Genomic DNA, 26,604 nt, shown 5'->3' on the forward strand with positions numbered 1-26,604 from the left:
TAGTTTAACCTTAGTAGTGAATGCTCTGCATTTGTAATTTTTTTTTCTCAAGAACCCTCTCCAATTAAGCAAGATAAGAATTAAAGCAAGATTTCATTCACCTTCACAATCTGTAAAAAATTACTTTAATCTGGAAGAGGTGGTCATTTTATTACAATTATGCAATTATACTGTAAGAGCTCATAAAAATTATGAATTATTTCTTTAAAAATGTATATTGTACTGCAGAAGGAATGGGAAAATAAACACAATAGTTTATTAAAATTAATTGCACCCCAACTCATGCAAGGCTGTTTGAATATCTAGGTGTTTTAAGAGCTTTGGTAGCTCTGCAGTAATATACGGACCGGTCATTTACTAAAGCTGGGCCTTGTAAATCTCCTTCAGAAATGAAGGTCTTCTGTCACCTTTTTGGGGTGAGAAATACTATGCACTCTCATCTGTACATTGAAACTCGAACAACATTATTATCCTGAAAAAAAAAAAAAAAAAAATAAAGCTCTTGGAACACATCCAGAGCAGTGGGCTTGGGCTGCAGAATGGCTCCAGAATGTGAGTAAAGAGCTATGCGTGCCTAGATTTCCTACAAAAGCACTTAGATATAAGCTTGAGAGATGAGCTTCGGATGTAAACTGCACGAACATCCCAAAAGACAAAGTTGGTCTCAATCACTGTTGGCCTTTGGATGTGAAAAGTAATGTAAAAGTGCTAGTAAACACTGATTGTTTATTTTCCTGCATTTCTTTTCCTTAAGATGCAAATAAACTGCCCGTTGGCGTGAACAAAGCAAATGTGCAGTTACACGTGTGCGCACCACCACACAGCACGGCACGGGCAGAGCCGAGGGTTGTCTCCTTCGGAGCGACAGGTCTCTGGCACCTTCCGTACCGCATCAGGTTCAGGTAGCGGGGAACAACGCGCAGCAGAAGGCTGGAAGGAGGTTTTCCGTGCAAAGTGGAAGACGACCCCATTTCCCTGGTGCGGAAAAAGGAGCGGGTGACGGTCTCCTTCCCCACAGCAGCGTCCCGCCGCGCACTTCCGAACTCGGGGTACCCGCGGAGCGCCAGGAGCCGTGCGGCGCAAGGACAGCTAGCCGGCTCATCGCTGCTCCGCTCGGCCCCGCCGCCAAACTCTCGGCGCCCAGCTCGCCGCTCGCTGTGCGCGGCGCCCGGCCCGGCACGGCCGGCACTCTCCGTACCGCGGAGCGGGGTGCTCCCAGGCGGATCCCCGCCGCCCGCCCCGCCTGCGCGGCCCGTGAGAGCGGGCCTGGGTGCCGGAGGCGGCGGGGAGGGCTGGGACGGGGCCCTGGCCGGGGGTTTCTCTCCCCCCGCACCTCCTCCCCTCTCGCCGCCGGTTCCCGTGAGGCTGCGAGTGCCGCCGCGGCAGCTGGGGGGCCGGCGGGGGATGGTGCCGCCGCCCTGCCCAGCGCCGGAGTAAGGGCAAGAGCTGGTGGCGGCAGGAGCAGCCCCGGCGGCGGGACGAGGTGAGAGCGGAGCGGGGCAGGAGGGTGCCGGGGGACAGCGGGGCTGCCGGGGCAGCCCGCCCTGCCTGGGGGCCGGGGGCGCACGGGGAAGGGTCGGGACGCAGCTGCGGAGGCTGCAAGCGGCGGGGCTCCGCGTCCGGGCCGGGTTTGGCTTAGGGGTGCGGGGTGGGGGCGGTGGGGAGCGAGGGGCTTTCGAGCTGAGCTCGGCCGTGCCAGAGGCAGACGGAACTGCATAGAGGGGCCCCAACGCCTCCCCTCCCCAAATCTGGGACAGGGTGGCTTCCGATACATCTAGGATCAGGCGAAGAGAGAAGTTCCCATAGAGCTCAGAGGTGTTTTCTCTGGCTGAAGTTATCTAGAAATAATACTGAGGTGAAGAACAGCAATTCATAAGAAAACTGGAAAGAGCAACAGGTTGCTTTGCTGAAATCACACGTGCTGGGAAAATGTCACCTCCAGTGGACCTGATAGAAATCAGCTTACAGCAATACCGATTTGTAGGGCTTGCTTGGGGACCACCTAACACTCCACAAAACAGATGTTACTGTACGGCTGAAGAGATTTTCCTAAAACTAGCAAATCATTCCCAAACTCCTTCATTCTGACTTTTGTGGATACAGGATATGACCATAGAATCATAGAACCATGAATCAAGAATGTATTTTCTCAGGATCTAACTTTGAAGATTACATGACCCTTTTACATTGGCCAAATGCTTTCTAGCAGTCAAGAAACACCAACATTTACCAATCAACTCTTCACTTAAATTTCCGTGATGTTTGTTTTGTGCCATTTGTTTTTATTTTCTGTCCCCTTCTGTTTTTTTCAGAAGGAACATAATTGTTGGAATTGCCATTTTTCTTTGTGTTTGTACATGCATATGTTTTTAAGCCTTTGATGGGAGCAGCTGAACCATAAAACGCTGGCACTTGCTGGGGGGGTCTGATATTACCAACACTTTCAATTTTAGAATTGTTCTCAGAGGGCTGCATGTTGAGAAGCTGTTGCTTTGCAGTTGTTTTTTTTTTTTTCCCAGTTCATTTCTTACTTCAGCAGATTGTCTCTGAGAAGACATTGCATGTCCCGTTCTCTCAGATAGTTTCAAGTGACCTGGATGTGAATAAAACTGTCGACTTTCTTCCCAGTATGGATTTACCCTGTGATGTGAATAGCATGTGAGGAGTTTTGTAACACTTTCCTGGGGAACTGTTTGTTTGTTAGGCAAAGGGCTAAGCAATACTTTGCATTTGCCAGGGTTTCTTAGGGTACGTGTGGAGCTGGGAGCAGTCTGTAGTCTGGGTTTGGCTTCCTTAGCTTTCTCATTCTGTACAGTCTGCATTTGCAGTCACTCCAGCTGCAAAAGGTGATCACTGTATTTCTCAAGAAATCCAGTTGGCTTTGGTCAAAGTTCAAATCTCCTTCTACATTAACAAAGATGGCCAGTTGCTTCAAAAGAGTTAAAGGGGGGTGGCAGGAAGTCTGGGTAGCAATATTCTGACTCTTTAAAACCTGTATCAGGCGCAGGTTCCAAACAAACTGGATCAATTTCTTCAGCTCTGAGTATGAGCTCTGGTGGCGTGCAGGGAGATGGAGAAATGGGAATCCTTTCTGAATCAGAGAGATCACTGGCACTATCATCTTCAGCATCTTCTTTAACAATTTGTAATTGTCTCAAAATCAAGAAACATTTCATTCACAGATGCTTCTTGCCATTTAGAGGAGCACGGACCAGCTTCAGCAACATATTCTTCGTGATTCTTTTCCAACTGTTTGGTTTTTTTTTTTACTGCAATAAAAATGTTGCACTGGGACTTCTTTAACCTGTAGGGTTAAAGAAGAGGGTGCTGCCTTTTGTGGCAGCCAGGATCCTGTGCAGTAAAGATTCACTCTGCCTTGTTTCTGGGAGACTCCTCTTTACCCTTGTACTCTGGCGATTGATGTGCAAACACTCATGATCTGTTTTGACTGAGTACTGTCATTTCGTTGGTTTCTTCCCTTCTTAAAAACACTTGGTTGGTTATCATCTTGAGTGTCACGGGAAGTCTTTTCATTGGTAGTTGGTACATTTTTGCATAATGTACCAATTGCATAATGTAATTTCCAGGAGATTTCACATGAGAAACTGATTTCTTTACTCCTTTGGTACTTGGGAGGCTTTTTCCATTACTGTAATTTACCGTACCTTTGCGGTTTTCATTGATTTGTCTTTCCTTTTTCTGTGTCTTTCAGTGCACAGAACCGAATGATCTTTAGAATTTCTTTGATACATGCAATTGTTTGAAAGTGTTTCCATTTTTATTGATGTTTTTCCTATTCTAAGTGCAGATCTCCTGCTCACTATTAGATTCTGCCTTTCCAAAGTGTCTCTGTGTTCTTCCTCTGTGCAGTGCAGACTAGAATTGCCCCTGCTGGGCAGCCCAGTCTGGGCTCAGAGGAGCAGGGGAGCAGCACCAGTAACCCTACTTCCCCCACCATGGCCACTCATAGCTGTGAAGGAGGAGGGCTCTGTGTCTGCATCCTTCCCTGGTTTCCCCTTTGGGCCTTGGCTCCATCACAGGCAGCGCCTCCTACTCCAGTTTCACCAACTGGTATACACGTACAGAAGATATGCTGGGAGAGGTGAGGTCAGGGGAATATTAGTGAGGCGTTGCTAAAGCCAATTCCCAGGCAGGGTAGTGCCCCTGTGAGCGTTTATGCTAATAGTGGAAGTCACAGCCCTTAACTCCTGTTCTTGATGTAGGGTGGGGCTGAGCAGCTGTGGATTCCTTTCCTTTTCGGTCCTACCTTTCTTGCCTCACCACTCTGCAGAACTGAGCTCTCATTTCAACAAGAAATGCAAGTTCTTGCACTGGAGACGGGATTCAGCTCAGTTCCCAGTGAATTCACTGCGGTTTGGTCACTGACCTCAGTGTTATGATGTCCAGATCCATGCATTTCTTCTGGCTGTGTGAGGAGAAAGAATATGATCCAAATGATTATTAAGAATATTTTTACCAAGGTTTATTGAGTAATGATGTAGGGATCTGATGGCTATTCAGATGGAACATTTGGATTCACCTACATATTTACCAGGATGATCCTAACTCTGTGCCTGTGTGTGTCCTATCTCATCATACCAAACTGTCTCAGCCATAATTTCTCAGAGGTCATTGGTGAAATGGGTAGCATCCAGACAAAAAATTGACATTGTTCTCAAAACAGCAGTAGAACAATAATGATGGAGAAGGTTGTACAGTTAGTTCCCTTGCCAAACTTCAAGACTGAATGGAAGATCCCAGGTTAGTCCACCATTCTCAAAAAGCAGTGCTTCCTTGACATTACATTAGCTTGTCAGGAATACCTTATGAAGTATATGAAAAAATATCAAGTGAGACAATAGGAGCTTGGCAGTAAGCTCCCACTGCATCTGCGTCTGTTCTGGTGGTTGCAAACAACCTCTTCTGCATAAGTTGATAGGCTTTCTCAGTCACTTATTAACTGAAAGAGTGAGGAATGTGTTACCTGCATTCATTTGTGCCAAGGATTGTAGGAGCATTACTGACACTCAGGTGGACTGAGGAGGCCACTGGCAGAGTGGTAGCTTTAGTATCGAAAACGTTCTTTTGAGGTATTAGGGCTACTTCCACTTGACTGCAGGTTTTATTCAGCTGAGAAAGTCAGGGCAACTGAACTGCTCAGCTCACAGAACATGGGAGGTTGTAATCTCCTCATGCTTATGAGGAATGCAAATGAGTGCAGTACGGTCCACTGACTTCATTCTAAAGATGATTCCAGAATATGGTCTGGTCTTGGACATGACCTCAGGCAAAGCATTTCCTTTTAGTTTTCCTGTTTTGAGAGTAGGATTAAGGACAGCATCTCAAACAGTCTTATTGGACATGTCTCATTTAGAAAAAGTATTTTTGAAGCGTCCTGGAATTTCCATACCAAAGCCGGGAAATTGTTTTAAAGCTTAATTGCTATATAGAAACATGAAAGCAAAGACATTATGAAGTTTCTTATCCTTTTGCCCACCATTTTCAGTGGGCTTCAATTGACTGCAGTGGTGCATAGCATTAGGCAGCTGCTTCTCTGTTTTGCAATCTTACAACTCGATCCCGTGTATCTGATCTGGTTTTACACATCTAAATCCAGTTTGGAACTGGAGGGAAAATCTCCTGCTAATTAAGGTGGCACTTTCTAATCACCTGTATTTACCCTGGGGGCATTGGCATTGACATATTAGCCTACCCTGCACATAGTGTATTGCACTACTGCTGAATAGTTCAGTGAACAACATCCTGAGCACATGGGTAAATGTTTGATATGGGACAGCATCTAGTAAGTTCCTGGGTTCTTAGGTTTGCTTTTTGACAAACGCGTGGTTGGGACAGGGGAAATACTAGATATAGCTCTGCAGTATTCTCCTGTGCAGAGAGTTAGGACCATTGTGCTGTGTCCTAACTCTGGAGGTGGGTTTGAACCACTGCTCTCCAAAACTTCTCAGAGTGCAGGTACTTGTGGTTATGGTAGCACTTTGCAAGCTAGCAACAACCATTCCAACACCCAATATTGGACTGGGAATGGGAATTTGTGGTGATAACTGTAAAGAGAAGAAAAAGAAGCCAGAATAAAAAAGGAAGAATGGGGAAGGAAAAAGAAATAGGAGCAAAAGTGGCAGCAATTCTAGCAAAAGAAACACTTTCCAGTGACCAGTTCTGAATGTGATATAAAAAATAACAACTGAAAGTTTTATTTTACTACACAGAGCCCAGATTCTTCCTTTGATCTCTGTACAAGCTTCCTTTTGGAATCTGTGGGAGATCAGTGGAAGGAGGGGACTGTGTAGTCTTGAACTTATTCTGCAGGCTGTAGACAGTCGTGGAACAGAATTTGGTCTTCCTCACAGCTATGAGCCCACTAGGAAGGTATACTGATAGTCCTGAGATAGATGCTAAAAATCAATCTGCTAAGAAGCATCTCACCACCAAAACAATAGATGTTATCTCAACACACTGCTCATTGCAGTTAAACTGTTGCCATCTGTTGAAGTTAGCTCAGTATCTCTGTTACTGTCTGCAGGAATTCCTTTATAAGCATGATTTGTATAATAGTGCACGCAAATTGATAACTTCTGAGACTGTTCTGAGTAGTCAGCATCTGGAAACAGTTATTTCAGCTTAATACAGTAGTAGCGCATTAAGTAGCCTGTAGTGAGTAATAATAAATTCTCTACAATGCTTCCTTAAATTGCAGTATGTGTGAATTTTAGTATGTTATTAATTCAGATTATTAATAAACATTCCTGATGATTCTTACTACTTGAAAATAGCAATATATGACAATTAAGAGATAGTTAACAGATGCATCAGCTGCACTCTGAGCAATCCAAATATACAACAATTCATAGAACTTGACCATTGATTTCAATGTGTGTCATGAACAATTGGGAAAAAAAAAAAAAAAAAAAGTTTATTTCGAACAAAAGAGAAGAAACTATCACAGAATCACAGAATGGCCTGGGTTGGAAGGGATATCAAGGATCATGAATCTCCAACCATACCCAACCTTCCCATTTAATACTAGACCGGGCTGCCCAGGGCCACATCCAACCTGACCTTGAGCACCTCCAGGGATGGGGCATCTGCAACCTCTCTGGGCAGCCTGTTCCAGCACCTGACCACTTTCATAGTAAAGAACACCCTGACATCCTGCCTAAATCTTCCTTCCTTCAACTTAAAACCATTTCCCCTTGTCCTACTGTTATCTACTCTTTCAAAGAGTTGACACTCCCTATTCTACAGAAGGTTTGCTCTAACTTGAAAGAACCTGACACCTGACACTTCTGTTTCTTCATTGTGTCATACTTAGGCACTTGATATTTTGAGTTAAAATCCTGGGAAATAAGGTGCTTTACGTTTCTTTATATATAACTTACAAGAAATATTTAAGAGCAACCCAAAGCAAAGTCTAACATTAAACTGTCAAAGTCAAGCACTCCTGCTGTAGAAAAACTCTCTCTTTCTGCCTTCAGTCTGCAATTCCCTCCAGCACCATAATGATTCTCAGAGCAGCATGCTGGGTTCTGCAAGCAGCAGGGCTGCTGACTTGTTGCTGTCATCAGTAACTTGTCTTGGAAGAGCATGTCAGAAACCAAAATACTTATCTTAATATGCTCTGTAAATAGGAAAGAGAACTGCTCCTTCCTATAAAGTGCTGAATCCCAGGCAGATTAGGAATAGGAGATGGAAGATATTTTGTCTGTTAATTTCCTGTCATCATTTCCTCAAGGCAGACAAACAGCTCTGCAGTCCTTTTCTGCAAGAAGTACCACATAATGTGAGTTTTCTGCTTTCTGTTCTCTGTGATTTGTTTTCATCTTGTAGCATTGCTTGAAAAGGAGATGTTCATTCCCCATTTCTGGTTTTCCATCCTTTGACTCACCAGTGCCCTGGTACCATTCATTAAGCATTTGTTTTTCATGAGGTTGATTTGTTTAAGAACTGGCTGCACTAAAAAGCACACAGAAGACAAACTGTTGGAGGCATTTCATGTCATGGAGATTTCTCTTCCAGCCCCATTGCTCCTATTTCCTCTGGTATCAACTGGAAGCATTAGCAGGGGATAAAGACAGCAGGAACTGAATTAGGGAATGTGCAACAGATCTGTGCCTCTTATACTGAGTTTTAGTTCAGCAAACTCAGGAGATCTCCAGGAGCATCCACTCATGGCTGTGTTCACATGATCCACTGAAAAAAATCTCCACAGAGGTACTGCAGAAAAATAGCTGTAGTGGTGATGGTGTTCACCAGTGAAGTTACAGATTAAGGATCAAGGTAGCAGATCTGTTGTTCACTCCGCCTTGCTCACTCATTTATCTTAGAGATGACCTAGAGCTTGTGGACAGTTTCATCAGCACCCCTCCCTCTTCCCTTGAATTTTCAGGATCCTTCAAAATACGCAGTGTTATTTCAGGTGCACAGCAGTCCACAGCTGCTGTGCCCCAGAAGGGCAAGGATCCTCTGTAGATCACATGTGACATCTGCCAGCTGGTGCATGTCTCTCTGATACTCTAACAGGACACTGTGCTGGCAGCTGTAAGTGTCTGAGTGAGTCTTTTAGCTGTTGATGCTTGTGGCGGGGATTGCCTTCTTATTCCCATTTTTTTTCAAGGTGACCTGTTTAGATGCATGTATTTTAAAATTTTTTGAACATAATTGGTATTTTTTAGGATCTTCTGATTTGTTCACATTTTACATTTTACATTTAGACTTTGAGGAGAAATTTGACTAATCTATACCTAGTCTACACCAAACAGTGGCCTCTCCACCATGCACTATGGCAGCTGTTCAGATGTCATTATTTTTACACAAAATACTTTGAAAGTATTTTGCAGAGTGGAAGAAGATTCTTCTAGGAGACTTTGTATCTGAAAGACAGGAATTTGATCAAAGAACAACTAATCTACATTTCATTTGGGTCCCACAAATACTGTGTGTGTTTCTGCATAGTCAAATAGAATCAAAGAATCATAGAATCATAGAATGGCCTGGGTTGTAAAGGACCACAATGATCATCTAGTTTCAACCCCCCTGCTGTGAACAGTGTCAGCCCTAGCCAGCCACTAAATCATGCTGCCCCAGAACCACATCCAGCCTGGCCTTGAATGCCACCAGGAATGGAGCATCCACAACCTCTCTGGGCAACCTGTTCCAGTGTGTCACCACCCTCTGTGTGAAAAACTTCCTCCTAGTATCTAATATATTTTGCAAGCCGGACATATTCCACAAATGATAGAATGTCAAAAACTGCTGACGAGTTTCCTCCATTCAGTAGCCTTCAGTTTAGGAAGAAGCTGCAGATTTATAAACCGAACTGTAATCCTAAATCTTCTGCTGTATTTATGATTTCAGCCAACCTGCCTACAGTCCTTATCTTACTGTAGGGAGACAACTATAATTCTTCTGTTTCATGAATCAGAGATTGAAGGGGCCAGATCCGGTTAATGAATGACACAGTATAGAATTGGTTTCTAATCAACAGAAATAGTTTCCACCTCCACCTCCGTGTCCTTTAAATACATTCACTATGATACTCTAAGGTCTAAAGCATTGTAATAAGGACATAAACATCAATAGCAACAGTAGTGTGTTAATGTATAGATAAAGGCACAAATTCTTGATATTATTTGGATTTATGTCCTTAATGAACACACCACTATCAGATTATGCTTCTTTTCTTCCTAAGATAGTATCAGGTTGAGTGATTGTACCAGCTAGCTGAGGTAAACTGCAGCTTCCATGTTTGCACATGTAATATTTGCACATTTAATGGTCCCTGTTGAGTCATGTCCATTATCACAGACATTTGCATACCTAAGCCCCTGGAAACAGCCATCAAGCAGAAAGCTCTGCTTAATCTTAAGGAGAAGTCTTTGCCCTTCCTCCTCCACAGTTAGATCAGAGATCATACTTTGATTATATTGCCTGGGAGCTTCCAGGGGAAAGTCCTGAGTAGCCTCTCTGTGAAGTGGAGCAGGAGGCACAGTGGCAGTGCGCTGGCTTGCAGAGATGCCTTGGTCCCCCAGGGGTAGGCAGCACCTGAATGAGACTTTGAGGGTGTAAAAATTTCTGTGCCTAAAGTGGGTAACAAACACCTCAAGAAATTCTGGGGCTCTGAGCTTTAGTCCCTGACTGTTAGTATCTGCAGTTCCTTCTTTCTTCTGGACTGTGTTTGCAACAATCACTGTTATTTATTTCACTGTACTTTCACTGTGCTGAAGATTTGGTCCACAACCATTAGAGCTAGAAATGTTCAGTTTTAATTGGAAATTGACTCAAAATTAAACCATACAACTCCTGTTCAACAAAGGCATGTTATTCTTGCTGAGCTTGTGCTCTGAGACTGATGTATCTGTAGCTCTGTGGCTGAACTCTCATACAGGCAGGATCTATCAGCATTCATTGGAAATATGCCACAATGAAGCAAAGTTCTGGGGTTTGTTTTGCTGTAGATATTGCTATTGCTTTCATGTAGTTGAGGTTTTCAGCTGGGGCAAAGAAGTTTTTTATGATGGAAGAGCAACACAGATTGGGCACAAAATGCTCTGAATAGGAAGGAGTTCAATACAACCAGAATTATTGATACACACTGTTGAGTGTCATAGGTGAACTATATGGGGAGAAGAGTTGTAGTGATTCTCTCTGTTGGACAATTTCCATGCAGTGATAGAACTGAAAGAACAAAATGAAGCAGTGGGATGGGAGTGGAGGTAGGCCCAGCACTGGCACTATCTTGTCTCTTAACAGTTCTGCTCACAGGAAATGTGAAAAGAACTTTGTCCCTTTTGTGGCTGTGGGTGTGCACAGGGTCACTGAGGTAAAAGTAGGGATGGCAAGGTTGAGTGCTCCTCATCTGCTGTTTGTGTAAGGATGTCATGCTTTTCCTATTCAATATGCTGGCTTCTGATAAACTGCTCTTTGCTTTGCGTGTCAGCACTTCATTTGTAGGGACAGACTTATTGCTTGTTGTTACTGTTAATGACCCTGAGGGATAACTCTTAATTGCCATGATTTTAGGGGGGGGGACATGAGATGGTAATGGCTGCATTTGATGATGTCACCCTTATCTTGGTGACAGTGCCTGGCAAATGTCATAAAAGATCTCAAGACAGAATACAAGCGCAGTTTCAGTACTGACAAACTGTCCTCTGAATGACAACCCATTAAAATAAATTGCTAGCAAAGATTAGTGGAGAAGACTATTCCAATGCCACTACATCAAAAGATTTTATTCTGAAATTATTTATTTTTCCTGAAAGTTTTATGGTTTTGCCAAATCATCTTCCCTATAAGCAATACCATTTATATGATACCAGTTATGTTTGCAATTTTTAAGTGAAATTTTATTCTTGGAAATGATTTGTAGTAGTCTCATTTCCTTCTTCAGTACATCTGTTGCCATATCTATCAAGGTCATAGCTGCAGTTGCTAAAGGCTAAATCTTGGGCACAGTGGTTCTATGATAACATTGCAAAACCAGCAGAGCTGACGCAATGATGTGTATCCTCTCTTTTCATGTGCATTGCCAAGAGAATTACTGACTTTTAAGCAACAGTTGTGCCAACAAATGGAGGACATGGAAGAGAATAAGTGACACCGAGGGTACAATTTGTTCTGACAGCTCTTTGTTTCTGTTAACTGTTTGCTGGAAAGTAAGTTTGGAATGATGACCATTAAAAACAGTAACATCTTGTAAATTATGAAATGAACACGCTTGCATACAACACATGTAGAGTATTAAGATTTTGTTTTTATTAGCACTTTTTAAAACAACCCTACACTATATGGCCTTGCTTGAGAGCTCTGCCGGTAGTGAAATCACAGCATGTTTAAATGGCTGCCTTAGAAATAAGAAGACTGGCTGGGCTGAGCAGGATTTGAACATACAATTCCAGACAGTACAAACAGCTAATAATGTAGATATTGTGTTTCATCCAAAGATCTAAAAGAGCTTTTAAAAATTTTTATTTACAGCATGATGGGTTTCCATTTTGCATCAAGGATTGCCAAAATATAAAAATACACAATCATCACTCTCAGATCTCTATTTTGGGGTACTTACGGTCATATTATGCTTCATGTTATTGATCTAAATTTGGTTTTAATTGTAACTTGCATTCAAGTTTTAAAATTGTCTAATTTCCAGGCCCAAGGATGAAAGGGAGAATTTTCCATGAGCATGTAAAGCACTTAAAAGCTTAATTGTTTTGGGTTCTTTCCCACTGGTATTTTTGCTCTTAAATCTCTTTTGTGCTTAAAATAATTTGTCTCTACTTCAGCTTGTAGTTGTTAGCTAACATATCCCCATAGTACTTCAACCACTAGTGTGCCATCTTCTTCAGAAGCAGAGCAACTATTAGAGTTATTCTGGCAACACTACAGAAACAATAACTAGGAAGGAAAAAAAAGTCATAATTCTTGGTAAAGTATGTAGCAGAGCAATGTCAGTGTATAGCTAACAATACACATTTCCTCCTATATGAATTATTTTAAGTAAGCAAGAGTTCATGTCATTCTGGGGAAAGGGATGATGAAATACACACCTCTTAACTAAGGGAACACATAATACAGCTGATGACGGGGTTAGATAACTCAAGGTTCTAATCTTTCCTTTTTGTGGACCAACAGAAATTGAAGATGAGCATAGAGACCTAAGTGACCTATATGCTTTCCCTGTATACTTTGCACGGTTTAAGTGCTGTCACGTTGGCTTCAGGCTGGATATTAGGAGAAATTTCCTTTCAGAAGGAGTGCTAATGTTTGTTGCAGCACATGGTCCCTGCTCTGTTAAATGTTTAACCTATGGCTTGGAACCGGTGTCAAGATTAATCTCTTTCTGCTATCTTTATGTTTTATTAATACAGTAATAGTTTAAATTAAAATAATAATTACAAATAAAAATATACATATTTCCTCAGTCTTTAAAAAAAATGACAACTATATCAAATGACACATCTAATCCCAACTCCAGTTATCTCTGTTTTTCCTGAGTGCCTAAAAAAACGATTTTGTGGTTCCTCTACAGACTATTAAATGAACTATCCTATGATCTCTTCTTCCCCAAAAAATTGGCATTCTTCAAGATGCGCAGAGTGATACATATACAATTATAACAGCTGCCCAGTATTACATTACCCTAGGAATACTGTGTAAACAAGCATCACACAATAATGCAAATCTCAACCAATTGAAAAATCCAAAGGTCATTTTCACTCATTCTATACTGAAATGAAAAGTAAAACGTGGTACAAACTTTAGCTTATGCTAATGAGCTGAGCTACTGTATTCTTCAGTTCAGTTCTTGTTTAGGTGCCACCATGACTGGAGTTGTTTCATCTCATTTTTTCAGAAGATCATTCTGGACCAGCTCGAATTTGAAGAAGAGAAGGATAAGCTCCTCTCTTGGCTCCAGGATAGCATAGTCGTGGTGTAGTCACCAGATTAGTACCGAAACAAAAAAAAGTAAAACCAATGGCAGATTTTGAAATTTTCATTAACTTTGCACAGATTTGATACTTGTTCAGAAAATCTTAGCAGGAATGAATAACATTGGTAGTTCATTGTGTATTATTTACTATTCCACAAACTTAAGATATTATTAGATTAGAAAGTGGAAAGCATGTGCATGTCCTTTTAAGGTCAAATGGTATCAAGTGAGATAAATTCTCAAATGCTGTTTTTCTGAACATCTTTTCTGCACTCACAGAACAGTCTGAACTAGGCATGTTACCTTAACTCTATCCCTACCTATTTTGAGTATTTCTAGGATTGTGAATACTGTAAAAACCCATTATTAAAAAGTAAAACATTTGAAATGTCTGTACAAGAATCAAATGAATGCATTAAATGGAAATTACCTTCAATAGATGTTTCAGAGACCTTAAAAACAGACGCTACAAGACCTGAGTGACAGAGATGGAACTCTTTTTTCAAAAGTGGCTTCAGGTCAGGTTTTTCAAGTTCTTGGAAAATTTATACTCTTTGGTGAGCAAAGCAACACTTAATTTTGTCTGGTTAAATGCTCATCAAATATTTGACCCAGAATTACAGATTTGCTACAGAGCATATTAACCACCTGATAAAACATTTACAGAAAACAGGTAAATTGGAAGCTACTGAGATTACTATGGAAATAGATGGGGACTAAAGGGACTGTGATGCTCCTTTCTCCTAAAATTAGAGCCATGTGCGCTTTTTGGATCAACCTCCTGGCTTCTGGCCCTGAGTATTTTTCTCACTCATCCCCTGAATTTCTTGTTGCCACACCTTCTCTGCACTGGTAAATTGGTTCAGTCCTCTTGCTGTGTAACCTGACCCATGGCACAGTATGTTTGAAGGTTCATACTTTGCAGGTAATAGTTGTGTTCCCTGGCTAAGTTTAAATGCCTGGCTTCTGGGACTTTAGCTGGGAACAGAACAGTGTGCCAGCTTGTCTAAGAGTGCTCGCAAACAAACCAATGGATTCTGTGTGAACAAGGAAAAGGGAAATTGGAATTGTTTTCAGTGATACTGATCTGAAGAAGAAATAAGGCTAGGTTTTGACAGAAAAAAAAGTGAAATTATTTAAATTGAATTATGGAAAGATATGAAATTTGTATTGGGAAAGTGTGTTTTGCTTTTGTTTTGGTTTTTGGTTGTTTTGTTTTGTTTTTCAAATATAGTATGGTTTAAGGTCAAAAAGAAAGATCCACTTCATGATGAAATAACGGTTGTCTGAAGTTTGGGTGGCTCAGCTGGGATACAGGATGGCCCAGTTCAAGCCTTTCAGCCAAGTCAGGGCCAAGCAGGAACTGTACTGCAGACAAGTGCCACCTCTCCAATAGTCATGATCATCTGCAGTGATTGATCTGTTTAAATTTATGTCAAATGCATTAATAGTAAAAAGTGTTTAAAAGGCTTGAACTTCTGAAGATGACAGACCTATGTAACTGTACAAGGTCAACACCTATGTTCTTGCAAATGAGACTTGGAATTTACCCTGATGTTTACAAATGTGTTGTTTTAAAACTGCATATAAAGTACAATTTGCATGTTTTTACAAGGTTTGCCTCACGCAAATGTTATCCAGCATGGCTACCTCCCAGAACGCACAGCATAGCTGATAGTCTTATTAACAAAGCCAAAGTCAGAAACAGCAGATGGACTGGCAGGCAAAGACTCTCTGCTTCACTGCAGGCTTTACGTGATTCTAAATACACAGATGTATTAAGCATTTGAATATAAATTATAGAATCAGAACCACAGAATGGCTTGGGTTGAAAGGCAAGTCAAAGGCCACCCAGTTCCAATCCCACTGCCGTGGGCAGGGTTGCCACCCTTTAGATCAGGCTGCCCAAGCCCCATCCAATCGGGCCTTGAGCACCTCCAGGGATTGGGTACCCACAGCTTCTCTGGGCAGCTTATTTAATGGCTAGATTATCCATTCTTCCAGTGAACAACTTTCCCCCTGACATAAATATGTTTATAAACTCTAATTTTAGAAATACTAATCACACAAATATTTAAATAAGAACTGTATGGTGTCTACTTGGTAGTTCTTGATAGAAGATACGGTGACAAACACAGTAAGGACGACTGAGTTAAATATGGCTTACCTTTGAAATAGGAGAAAGAACAGTAGAACTTCTGTTTCTGGATTTCAGCAGATCTTTCCTAATTTTTTGGCTCCAAGTGCCTCTTCTGGATGGTCTTGGGCATGTGCACAACTGTATGTTTGGAAACACTTGCCCATCTCCATCCTTAAGCCTGATCAAACAGATAAAACAGTATATAACTTAAGTACCAGAAAAAAATTACCAACCCAAGAATATAATAATAATAATAAGAGACTAATAATAATAATAATAAGAATACATTTACAAAAGCAGTTCTTTTTTAAAAAAGTAATGATGAATAATCATATCAATAAGAATATTAATTGTTAATGATGAAGCTAATTGTTAGAAATATGAAGTCCTTTTGCATCAACTTAAAACTGTTGAAGGTGAGACTTGAGGTGGGAGATTGTTCTGGCTCAGCATCTTGTTCTTGTTCTGAAATAAGAAGCAGTGATTTTGTCTGGATAAAAGATCCAGGCAAGTTATGTGGAGGTGTGGATCTGTTTTTTTCTGCGTCTCTATGTAAATCTTGGTGGTCTTACTGGGATTCTGATAATCAAAATTACATGATTTTATAATGTTGCTCTCTAATTAATCTCTCTCTGAGACTATGGGAATCTTTTCTATGTCTCCAGAAATCCCTTTGTGACATTTACTGTCCCTTGATACTGATGTTCCAGACAGAGCTATTAGCGCCGAGCCTCCAGACACAGAAATCGGATTTACAGGCTATTATTTAAAGTCTTCACAGAGTTGAAGGGGTGGAGAGAATCTGGCGTAGAACAGTATACTTCCCCCAGTTTCACCTTTCAGAAATTAAATAAACATTTACAATGAAAATCATGAAAGCTTTATTTTTAATTAGAGGTGTAAGCATTAGCTGTTCATTATGTTCTCCCACTTCTACACTGTGGGAAAGAACCATTTGTCATCTAAGAGTGCAGAGGCTTAATGATTATTAGGTAGTTTTGGATCCCTGGAGAGAAGCTATGAGAGGAGTATACAGTATTATTATCTTAATATTATATATATAATAACATTTTGTTTATTTCACAGAGAAATAATGATTCAGCCTCAGCATACTCCAACCTGCTGAGGTCAAAGCTAATTGTTATTTCTCTATTTACTGGCTTGGAAGCAAAGGTTTCTTTGGCTGCATCCACCATTACACAAGAAGAAAAGAGCAAGTAAGAAATAAAGCTGGCAAGAAATAGGATACATGGTGAACACTGGAAGTCTTACTGATGCAGTATACCTTCTACTGCTGTTTTCTCCGCCATATTTTTGTTGCTAATGGGTTGAGCTCAGGAAGAGGTTATAAATGCTCTTGTTAGTTTTATATTCTCCTTGATTCTTTTCAGAAGGGCCACTAGGGTGGGTGTTTTGTTTGAAATTGTTTCCTTCGGCCTTACAAATATACAAAAATACAAATGAAAAAGAGGGACAAGTATGTTGTTGTCTTCTGAAGAGTTAGGAGCAATCTGCCTTGACATTTTATAATTAAAAGGTGATGGTACTGGGTCTTTAGCAAGGCTCTTTAACAATGTTTTCAGACATTATCAATTAAAAACAAAAAACAAATTTGATTAATATTTGCTGCTCCCAGTCACTTTCTAAATGTTTGTTGCTTTGACAATTGTGATGCTTCTTTTTCACTGTCTGTCTGGAATTTTCAAAGAGCTCTCTAGTTACAGAAATGCAGATTTGCTCATTTCTGTGCTATGTCCTAAATCTCTCTTTTCAGTAGTGATCTTATCACCATTTTTTCCATTGGCAGATTAATTCGAAGAGTATTTCCGTTCACTTTGTATCACGTTAGCTCTTTTAGGTGACTACAGATCTGGTAGACTTGGGCATATTCTGAATATTGAGTCTATCCTGTTAAAAATAGAATGGAATACTACATCACTTTATTGAGAAGCCTCAAGAGGATTAGAGAATGAGTTTTGAGGTGCAGCGTTTGAAGTGTGGGTACCTCTTTTAAAAGTAAATTATCAATGAAATGACCTCTTGCTAGTCTGTATTTACTCTTTTTTGAAGCTTCATCTTTTTTCCGTTCAGTTTGTATGTCAAAACACAATATCGCTCCCTTGCTAACACTGCAGGTTTAGCCTACTATCTGAAAATCAAGTTTAGCTTGTTCTGCTTCACTACAGTAGCACCCACAGCACAAGCACTCTGGATCTGGAACTTATCAAGGTTTTTTATTTATATTCAAGACAAGTATACATGTGACCTAGACTTGAACTTTTACAGTGCTGACACTATAGGAAACATTCTCCTTGTCAGTAAGTTGATATGTCAACACCAGTAGTTACAATTAAAACTAGTGGTAGCTTTTTTTGCTGTTTTTCTTTAAAAACAACAACAACAACAATACTGTTTAAGATATTCTGCATTGGCTGCCTAAATAGCTGAAATGTGACAATTCTGCTGAGAAGAGAGCTAATTTCTCAACAGACAAAGTATAGATAAGCTGCAGCATAATCCAAGTCTCACATTTTTCTACTTTTGTGACAGTGATACATTTGTGACACACACACTATCTGTGTTTCAGAATCGTGTTACACTCTGGGGAGCTTGCAGCAAAACTATCATGAGACATACAACATCACATCCCCTTCCTCTACCCAAATATTATGCATGTCCTTTGCCTCACATGTAATCACAAGAAAGAAGACTGTGATTGCATCCCCTGAAAAAATGTCTTATTTTTTGAGGATCTTACAAATCTATCAAATCTCCGTGTTTAAATTTGCCGTTTGCATCTCTCTGTGCAAGTCTACAGAGATAGAAAAGAAAACAGGGACTTAGCTGCACTTGGAACTCTCGCCAGCCTTTGTGGGATGGAAAATTCCTTCCTAATTCCATATCTGACTTTAAATTTGACCCTCAGCATGTGTGCAAGATAGACCAACACATGCACTTCAGAAAAAAAAGATCCTTTGTGTCCTAGCAGGACATTGGTGCAACTTTTCCAAATTCCCAGTCTGGCTGCTGCCGATCAAGGAAGCTTTGTCTTCCCTCAAGCATCCTAGAGTGTGCGGGTAAATTGGGCATCAGAAAAAAGAGCTGTGCTCTACCTCCCGCAGGCTGTCAACAGAAGCCTTGAAACATGAGATGTGGCTGTAGTGTTCATCTCAATGAAGAGCTACCAGAAAGACAAGCATATTGAGCACATACAGGAAACCACTGGTCTCCATGGGAGAGTTGTGGTGACTGTGTTCCAAGATTAGTCATCATTTATATATTATACATTTAATATATTTCTGTATAAAATTGCTAGCTAGCACTGCTAGCTTCTGTCTTCTTAATTTTTAACAAAACCAGTCTTATTTGACTATTTAGACACCAACTAAAAAATATCAAGTAGGTTCAGAATGAAACTGATTCCCGAGTGATCTCTTGATAAATTACCCCAGTACTGATATAAACCCTTTAGCAAAACCTTTGAGCTGCCTTCATAAATTAGTTTTGAATCTCTCCATTAACTTCACTTTTCAAATCTGTACGTTCCTATGTCTTGGAGAAGCCCACATGGTAGTCACAGTTGCCTTTATCAAGTTAGCTTATCCCAGTAAGAACAGTGGGGTGGTGTGTGTGTGTGTGTGTGTGTGTGTGTTAAAAGATGATTCACATTAATTTAATTTTATCCTTACTTGCTTTTAGAAAGCATGCCAACATTACTCTTCTCATTACTGTATCCACCCTGATGTTGAGGTATAGTGCCTAGTATGTTCTAGGCTCTTCTCCTTTAGTAGCTTTTTAATACCTAGATTCATTTGCAGTTCTCCAGCCCTTTGGAATTTTCCCCGTTTTCCATTAGATGTTCAGTATCAACACCAGTGGTTCGAAGAACTCCTCATTCAGTTTATGTAAGTCTCCAGGCCTGTTGATTTGAAAACATTTAATTTTAGCAGATCTCATCTCACATCTCTTTTTATTACCTACAGTGAATTTTGTTGTGCTGATGTAATATGGGATGATACATTCTCCAGCTTTATTCCAAGGACAAAATGTTGTGCAAAGGACAAAATGTTTATTGGGTATTTCCTCCTTTTTTTGGATTGTTATTTACAGTTTTATCATCGACATCTAGCAGTGGGCTTGTGGCCAGTCCTAATATTTATAAAAATATCCTTTTTCTCTCTTTATCCCTATTAACTATTAGTATTTCCTTCATTTTATGAAGTTCCCTCGTTAGTTCCCTGCATATTTTAACATTTACTTTCCCATCTCTGTCATGCTGCAAATAAGTGAATTTTACATTTTATTTCCATCTTCTTTATTGCCATCTTCTAACCTAGACAGTTTCTGTTTCAGTAGAAATATTTTTGTGCTTATAAACATGCTTTTCCCTGTGATTGGATAGGTCTAACACTGTATTGTATATTTCCCATTTGATTTTGCATGACCAGTCAATCTGGCTAACAGTTGTTCTAAACATTGGAAGTTTGTTCTTTATAAAGCCGCAGTTGTTTTGGAACCAGCCTGTTACTGATTGATGCCACATTCTGCTTGCACAAGGTGACTGTGACCATATCACCATTATTAATACCTAGGCAGTTGCCAGTTCAAGGCAAGCAGTTAAATCTTCTTGGCTGTGGCTGAGCTATTCCAGCTTCTATAGGGGAGAGTCTGCATTACCACAGGAGCCCTAGGAAATGAAACAGTCATTTTGTTATAGCTCACAGGAAAGGTTCAGCACACGCTTCTTAGCAGGAGCACATCCCTCATGACAAAGTTTATTTCAAGTTAGCAAGCAAATCATAATAAGAAGGAAAACTTCAGGAGATAAGTAGAATGTCATTAGGAATGATTCCAGCAGAACTCCAAAAGGAAGCATGAGAAGTCACCTGAAAATTCTTTGGGTTTTTTTTTTTTTTGGTTTGGTTTTGTCCAACCAGCTGCTCATTCTTGCTCTATGCTGTTTGCTGTTGGATATATTTATAGGGCAGTACTGTAAAGAGCATCAACAATCACTCTCATTTTCAAAATATCATCAATGAATATGTATTCTGATCTACAGCAAGGTCTTCTGGAGGCTGCATCAGCCAAACATCTGTTGCTGGAATTTTCAATACTAGACCAAACACAGAGTAGGACGCTGTACTTTTACCAGTGCCCAAGTAAGAGAGGCAAAATGGATACAGGTTGTCCTGTACAGTGGCAAACATAGCTTCCATGCTATACAAGCATTGTGGGCTCCAATTTGACACAGAAAAAATGTCTCACTCAGAGAGAAAAAGGAGGAGAGAAAAGCCGCTTAAATACCTGGGGTTTTGCTTGGGATCAGAAGAGTCCATGATAAAGTAATCAGATAGGAAGGCTGCCCTTTTTGCGTACTTTGGGTTTATCTTTAGGTGACAGGAAGCACAGTTAGCTCCTTGGTCTTGTACTTGTGTTGATGCTGAAGAACAGTTCCTTAGATGAACAGATGAGGTACCTTTTGAAACTTAAAAATGGGCTGCTTCTCTTGCCTCCCTCCAATTTTTTTTTTTTTTTTTTTTTTTTTTTTTGAGATTTCCAGAGGGCAAAGACAGCATTTCCTTCTCTTAGGGTTTCTAGACAAATAATTATAGGAGCAGCTCAAGACTGAGTTGGATGGTTCTCCTTTTGTAGGAAGCAAAAATCTTCCCAGGTAAGGCTAAAGTGTAGTCAAGAAATGGTGAATAAGCATCACTATAAGCATCACTGGTTTATCCCATAATCTGGCAAAGGAGTCTGTACCTAGCACAATGACTGCTGTTAACAGGATCGCTTTGTTTCCTTTCTCATGTAGCTAATGAATGTACTCATTCACTCTGAGATCCATTCAGAGATAGAGTGAAGCTCCGTGGACAGAGGGCTTGCACCCACAGAAACCACTCTGGAAGAGAAATGTCCGTTTAAGTCTGGCCTTCTCCCAGCATACCTTCATTTGCCTTCTTAATCCTGACAGCAACGCCACCAGTCAGCATAATTCCTTATTATAAACAAAGATATACCCACAAATACCTGTTCAAAGTAGGAAATGTGTGGATTTTTTTTTTTTTTTTCTTTTCTATTCTTCTCTTTTCTTTTTCCACTTGCTTAAATAAGCACAGCAGAGCTGTTTTTTATCACGGTCCTGCTCCTGCATTTTTCCAACCCAATTAGGCCATTACCAGGGCTAAATGAGGCATGGAGCCTTCAAAAGTCACACCGTCATCCCGGAGATGAAGCGCGTAGAGCTGCAGAGTTGGCAGGTAGGTGAGGTGATGGGCTCACTGGAGTGTGACCCCGGCTGTTTCTGTGTTCCAGAAAGATCACCTTCAGAATAAGGTGGGGAGGGAGGAAGTCAATTGAAAATTCTACCTGTTTTTCACATGACTTTTAAAAGGCACGGTGCTAACTAGGGGTTGCGTTGCTGTGGTTGAGTGATACAGCTGTGTTCATTGGGGATGCATAGAGGATCAAGGTCAGCCTCTTCTCCCATGTAACTAGCAGTAGGACTAGAGGGAATGGCCTCAAGTTGCACCAGGGGAGATTCAGGTTGGATGTTAGGAAATGCTGCTTCGCTGAAAGAGTGGTCAGGCACTGGAATAGGCTGCCCAGGGACGTGATTGAGTAACTGTCCCTGGAAGTGTTCAAGAAACTTCTATATGTTGTACTGAGGGACATGGTTTGGTGTGAAATATTAACGATAGATGGACAGTTGGACTGGATAATCTTCGAGGCCTTTTCCAACCCTGGTGATTCTATGATTCTAAGTGGGTATTATTGCACTGTGCTGATGGTGGATGTTCCCTGATGCCACGATGCAGACCCTTCACTCTTCACATGGAAGTGATGCAGAGGTTCATCTGTTCTGTCCTGAAGCTCTGGTAACTTTTGCAAATATTTCTTTTGATACAAACTGGGAAAACTTGTATGTCTAACACAAGAAGAAAAAGGGCTCCATTTAGAAAGACAAGGAATGCAAAGCCCAGCAATTAGGGTCAAAAAGACACGCTTGAGATCCCCTGCTATGTTTCAAGAAGGAGCTCTGACAGAAAGAATGATAATTTTCTGTCTTATACCTTTTTAAACACTTCAGTTTTTGTGTACTGAAAGAAAATGAGTGCTTGCACTTTTATGCATTCCATTTTTATACAACGAAGAGTGGATAAAGGCCTTTGCTCAGAATGCAGATTGTTTTAGGTGAATATCTTCACCTCAGTTCTTCTGCTCTCACACTGAGCAATACCTTAGTTAGCAGCTAAATCATAAAACTTATTGCAGAATATAGAGTAGAATCAGATACGGTACTGAACTCACCAGCTGAATTAATCCCAAAGTGAGAAAGGTAGTCTTCCCAGCCTCTTTTGATTTGAAAGCATGATAGATCTGTTGAGATAAATATAGTCAAAAAAATCCCACACTTAAGCGTTATTGGACATGTTCTTCTGGATCTAGCTGCAGAAGTCTGAGATGTTGCTCCCACATCAGCATGTTCTTCACCTCTGCAGTTTTCACAGCAAGAACTGTGCTCCTAATCTGCTTCAGTCCCAAATCTAGCTCATTTAGTTAATTTCACCTTCATGGTAGTTTGAGCTAAGATGCCAAAATTTGCAGGAAAAAGCTGAGGGGAAGGCTCACGATCTGTCATAATGACTTCAGACTAATGACTCCTTATGACCTCTAATATGGGTGCAATTAAAAAATCATAGCTGAGATTGTGATATCTTATGAAACTGTGTGATAGGGAATTTCCAATAGGGGAATATCACACAGGGATAAATACTTTGTTCACAGGGATGTGTGTCTCTCAGCTGTGCAGAGAAATGAGCTTCAATAACTTTAATATGTTGATTATTTTATTCTAAGGTTGATTTTTAGGGTCGATTTTCACAAAATTGCTTAGGTCATTAGCCAACTAGTGGATCTACAAGTGTTGCCTAAGACACTAATGCTAGAATTATTGAACACAGTGTTGTTGAGGCAGTTATCACTGGGTACTTCCAGAGGCAGGACCTCATACCAAATGGTATTACACACTTTGAATGCTGCTTTGAGTACAGATAGCAATTTCTATAATCCTCATTCATGACGGGGGGGGGGGGGGGGGGGGGGGAGGGAAAGATAGCTGTGTTCTGTAAAGAATCTATGTTGAATTATTGAGAAGAAAAAAAAAAAGTTTGAATGAGTCCTCCTTGTTTTCCAAAATAACCATGCAAAGTTTGCTTCATACAAACTTGTAAATAATATGATGCATTCCTGCATAGGGAAGGTGGAGCAATAGGGGAGAGCTGTGTGAGGTGCTTTGGCTTTGCTACTGCCAGTACTAGCTGCAAGTCATGGGTCTGTGTTATCATCTCATCTACATCTTTAGCAGGGAAGTACAGCCCCATGGGCTCAGCCAGCATTTCTTAGGTGAATAATATAGACGTAGATGATAAACAAGTCCTTGCATATCACATTGATCTTCCAGATCATTGCACAGCAAAATAAGGGTCGTTGGTCCTATTCAGGGATCAGTGTATGGTGTACAGTATTGTATTCCACCCTGTGCTCTCATGAGACATGCTACCACAAGCTAGCACTGCGGGGAAGAATCAGCAAAACCTGCTGTCCTCTCCCTGTAGGACTAGAGCAGGACATAGGCCTCTCTGTGCCACTTACCTCCCCTCGTGCCTGCATTTTTACTCTTGATTTTCTCCTCTGCCTTCCACTAATCTACATTTAGTGATTTTCATGGGTTCAGCAGAACTTCTGTCCTTGTTAGAGCCCAGAATTTCTCCTGAGGTCAAGAAAAAGCCTCTCTGTATGTTGAACTTATCTTTCTTTTCTGGGAGCCTACTAGGTCCCCAATCACCATTGCATCCCTAAAATACAGAGGTTACACATAGCAGACAGGCAAAAGAAATATAAAAATGGGCAAGAACAAAAGGAAAAAGAAGGAAGATGATAAAGGTATAATTATTCTGTTTAGAAAATCATAAAGAGGAGAAAATAGACAATGGAGAAATGGAGATTAAAAAACATGTCCTGGCACAGTCGAGAACTCGAAATGTGAAAGAAAATGTAGGGGGGAAAAAAAGCACAAAAAAGTCTAAAAGGATTTATTAGTGAGTCGTGCTGGACAATGAAAAATTAAACCATCCAACAAAAAGAAAGTGTTTATTTGTTTTTAATATGAGTACAAATGAAAATGGAGCAGCCAGCCAGGGGCCACTTTAGCTTCTGATTCAGCAAAGCACTGAAATACACAATAAGCTTTTAGAATCTACTAAATTTCATTAAAGCCAATTGCACTAAAGTTGAGCATATATATAAGTGTTTTTTTCTAAATTGGATTTATGTTAAAATTGGCTTAGACCTACAGTTGTCCTTATTGTTTGGTTTACTGAGAATTCTGCTGGAGAAAAAAATGGAATCAAATAAAGTGTTTTGCTTCAGATTCAGAAATGTAAAAAACAATTTAAAAAAAAAAAAAAAAAAAAAACACCAGGTAAAATTGGAGAAAATTACAAGGCAAAGTACTTATTTTCCTTGCAAGCAAATGGATAAAGTTCAACAGGAAAAAAACTGTTCAGCTCTCAGATCTGATTTTTTTCTAAACGAAAATCTGAATTGAACTTGATACAGCTGATAGCCAGTTTGACATTTTATTTGATATTTGTCAGCGTGACACAGCAGAAGCAAGAAAATTCTGAAACAATTTCTGGTCTGGGAAACCCCAGACAAAGAAAGCAATTGGCACGAAGGCTTCCCAGCCAGGAGAATGAAGTAGGTATCATGTCAAGGACCCCTGCTTGTACCACCTCTGGGGAAACATCACTTCTAATAAAGCCATACCACTTTGTTATCAGAAATCAGTCACCGTGCTTTATTTAAAAGCTGCACTTCATACACTGATATTTCTGGTGGCTTGCAACCAATATCAATGTATCACAGAAGGTTTTGGAAAGAATTTTGCTGATACAACCCATATTCTTCTTATATTTATTTACACAATCAGAGTTTATTGGCTCCTGTTACTTTGTGAAAGAATGATCAAAAGCTGGTTGATTAACTCAGAAAAATACAGAAACTTACAGTTTTCCTTTTTGTAGTATTCTTTTCTATTATTCTATGTTCTCTGACATTTCAGTTTGCCAACCAGAATATCGTACACTGGCTGATCAAAAAGTGTGAGATCTCTTTTGGATTACACTGCACTAAGTTTTGTAATTTTAAGTACATACGGACAGCTGATCACCTTTGCATTTCCCCCACTTCTCTCCAGTTCTTTCCTGCCTCATGAAATAGCACAGAAAGGAAACTGTTTAAAATGGCTTAATCCTTGTGACCAGTCATTCTTTCTAAGCAGAAGAAAGGCAGGAGAAAAAAAGCATTGAGCATGCAAAACTTGTTAACAAGGATAGTGCTTGCTTATTCTCCTTAAGGCAAAAGCAGCACAATTTCAGAAATTATGTTCTTTTATTGGCATTTGTTGATATGCAAGTCTTGAGCCAAAGCTCCTTTTCATTTGCAGAAATGCTCTGATGCAAAGTGCGTAACATAACTTTTAATGTGTGTTTTAATGGGTGGAGTTGGTCTGTTTTCACTGGTGACAGGTGACAGGACAAGGGGAAATGGCAACAAGTTGCACCAGGGTAGGTTTAGGTTGGATATTAGAAACACTTCTTGATAGAAAGTGTTGTTAAGCACTGGACTGGGCTCCCCAGGTAGGTGGTTGAGTCACCATCCCTGGATGTGTTTAAAATCTGTTTGGATGTGGTGCTCAGGGACATGATTTAGCAGAGGGTTATTAGTTAGGGTAGTGTGGTTAGGTCATGGTTAGATTCAATGATCTTTAAGGTCTTTTCCAACCTGAGTGATTCTATGATTCTATGACTAGCAAGAAAGAATGACTGTACTAGAGAGATGAAGCCCTTTTCTCAACCCTGGAGATGTCTCTTGCAGGAGCAGAAGAAGATAGTCCAAGAGCTGGGAAATATGGCTTGGTTGGAAGGGTCCTCAAGGATCATGAATCTCAAAC

At 40.5% G+C, this 26,604-nt stretch overlaps 1 protein-coding gene and 1 pseudogene across 2 annotated transcripts in view; one reads left to right on the forward strand and one right to left on the reverse strand.

Annotated features, from left to right (window-relative positions):
• Nucleotides 1-514: 514 nt before the first annotated feature.
• Nucleotides 515-26,604, forward strand: part of CASR (calcium sensing receptor) — a 72,501-nt gene continuing 46,411 nt past the window's right edge. Inside the window, exon 1 of one of the 2 annotated variants that reach the window (XM_048927812.1) lies at nt 515-978. The gene's annotated coding sequence lies outside the window, so the exon portion shown is untranslated. Of the gene's footprint in view, nt 979-1,355; nt 1,484-26,604 lie in introns of those variants that run through there. The other variant, XM_048927803.1, reaches the window with a different exon arrangement.
• Nucleotides 2,154-3,958, reverse strand: LOC125695677 (protein FAM217B-like; annotated as a pseudogene).

This window comes from Lagopus muta, chromosome 1 (assembly GCF_023343835.1).
Source record: "Lagopus muta isolate bLagMut1 chromosome 1, bLagMut1 primary, whole genome shotgun sequence".
Lineage (NCBI taxonomy): Eukaryota > Metazoa > Chordata > Aves > Galliformes > Phasianidae > Lagopus > Lagopus muta.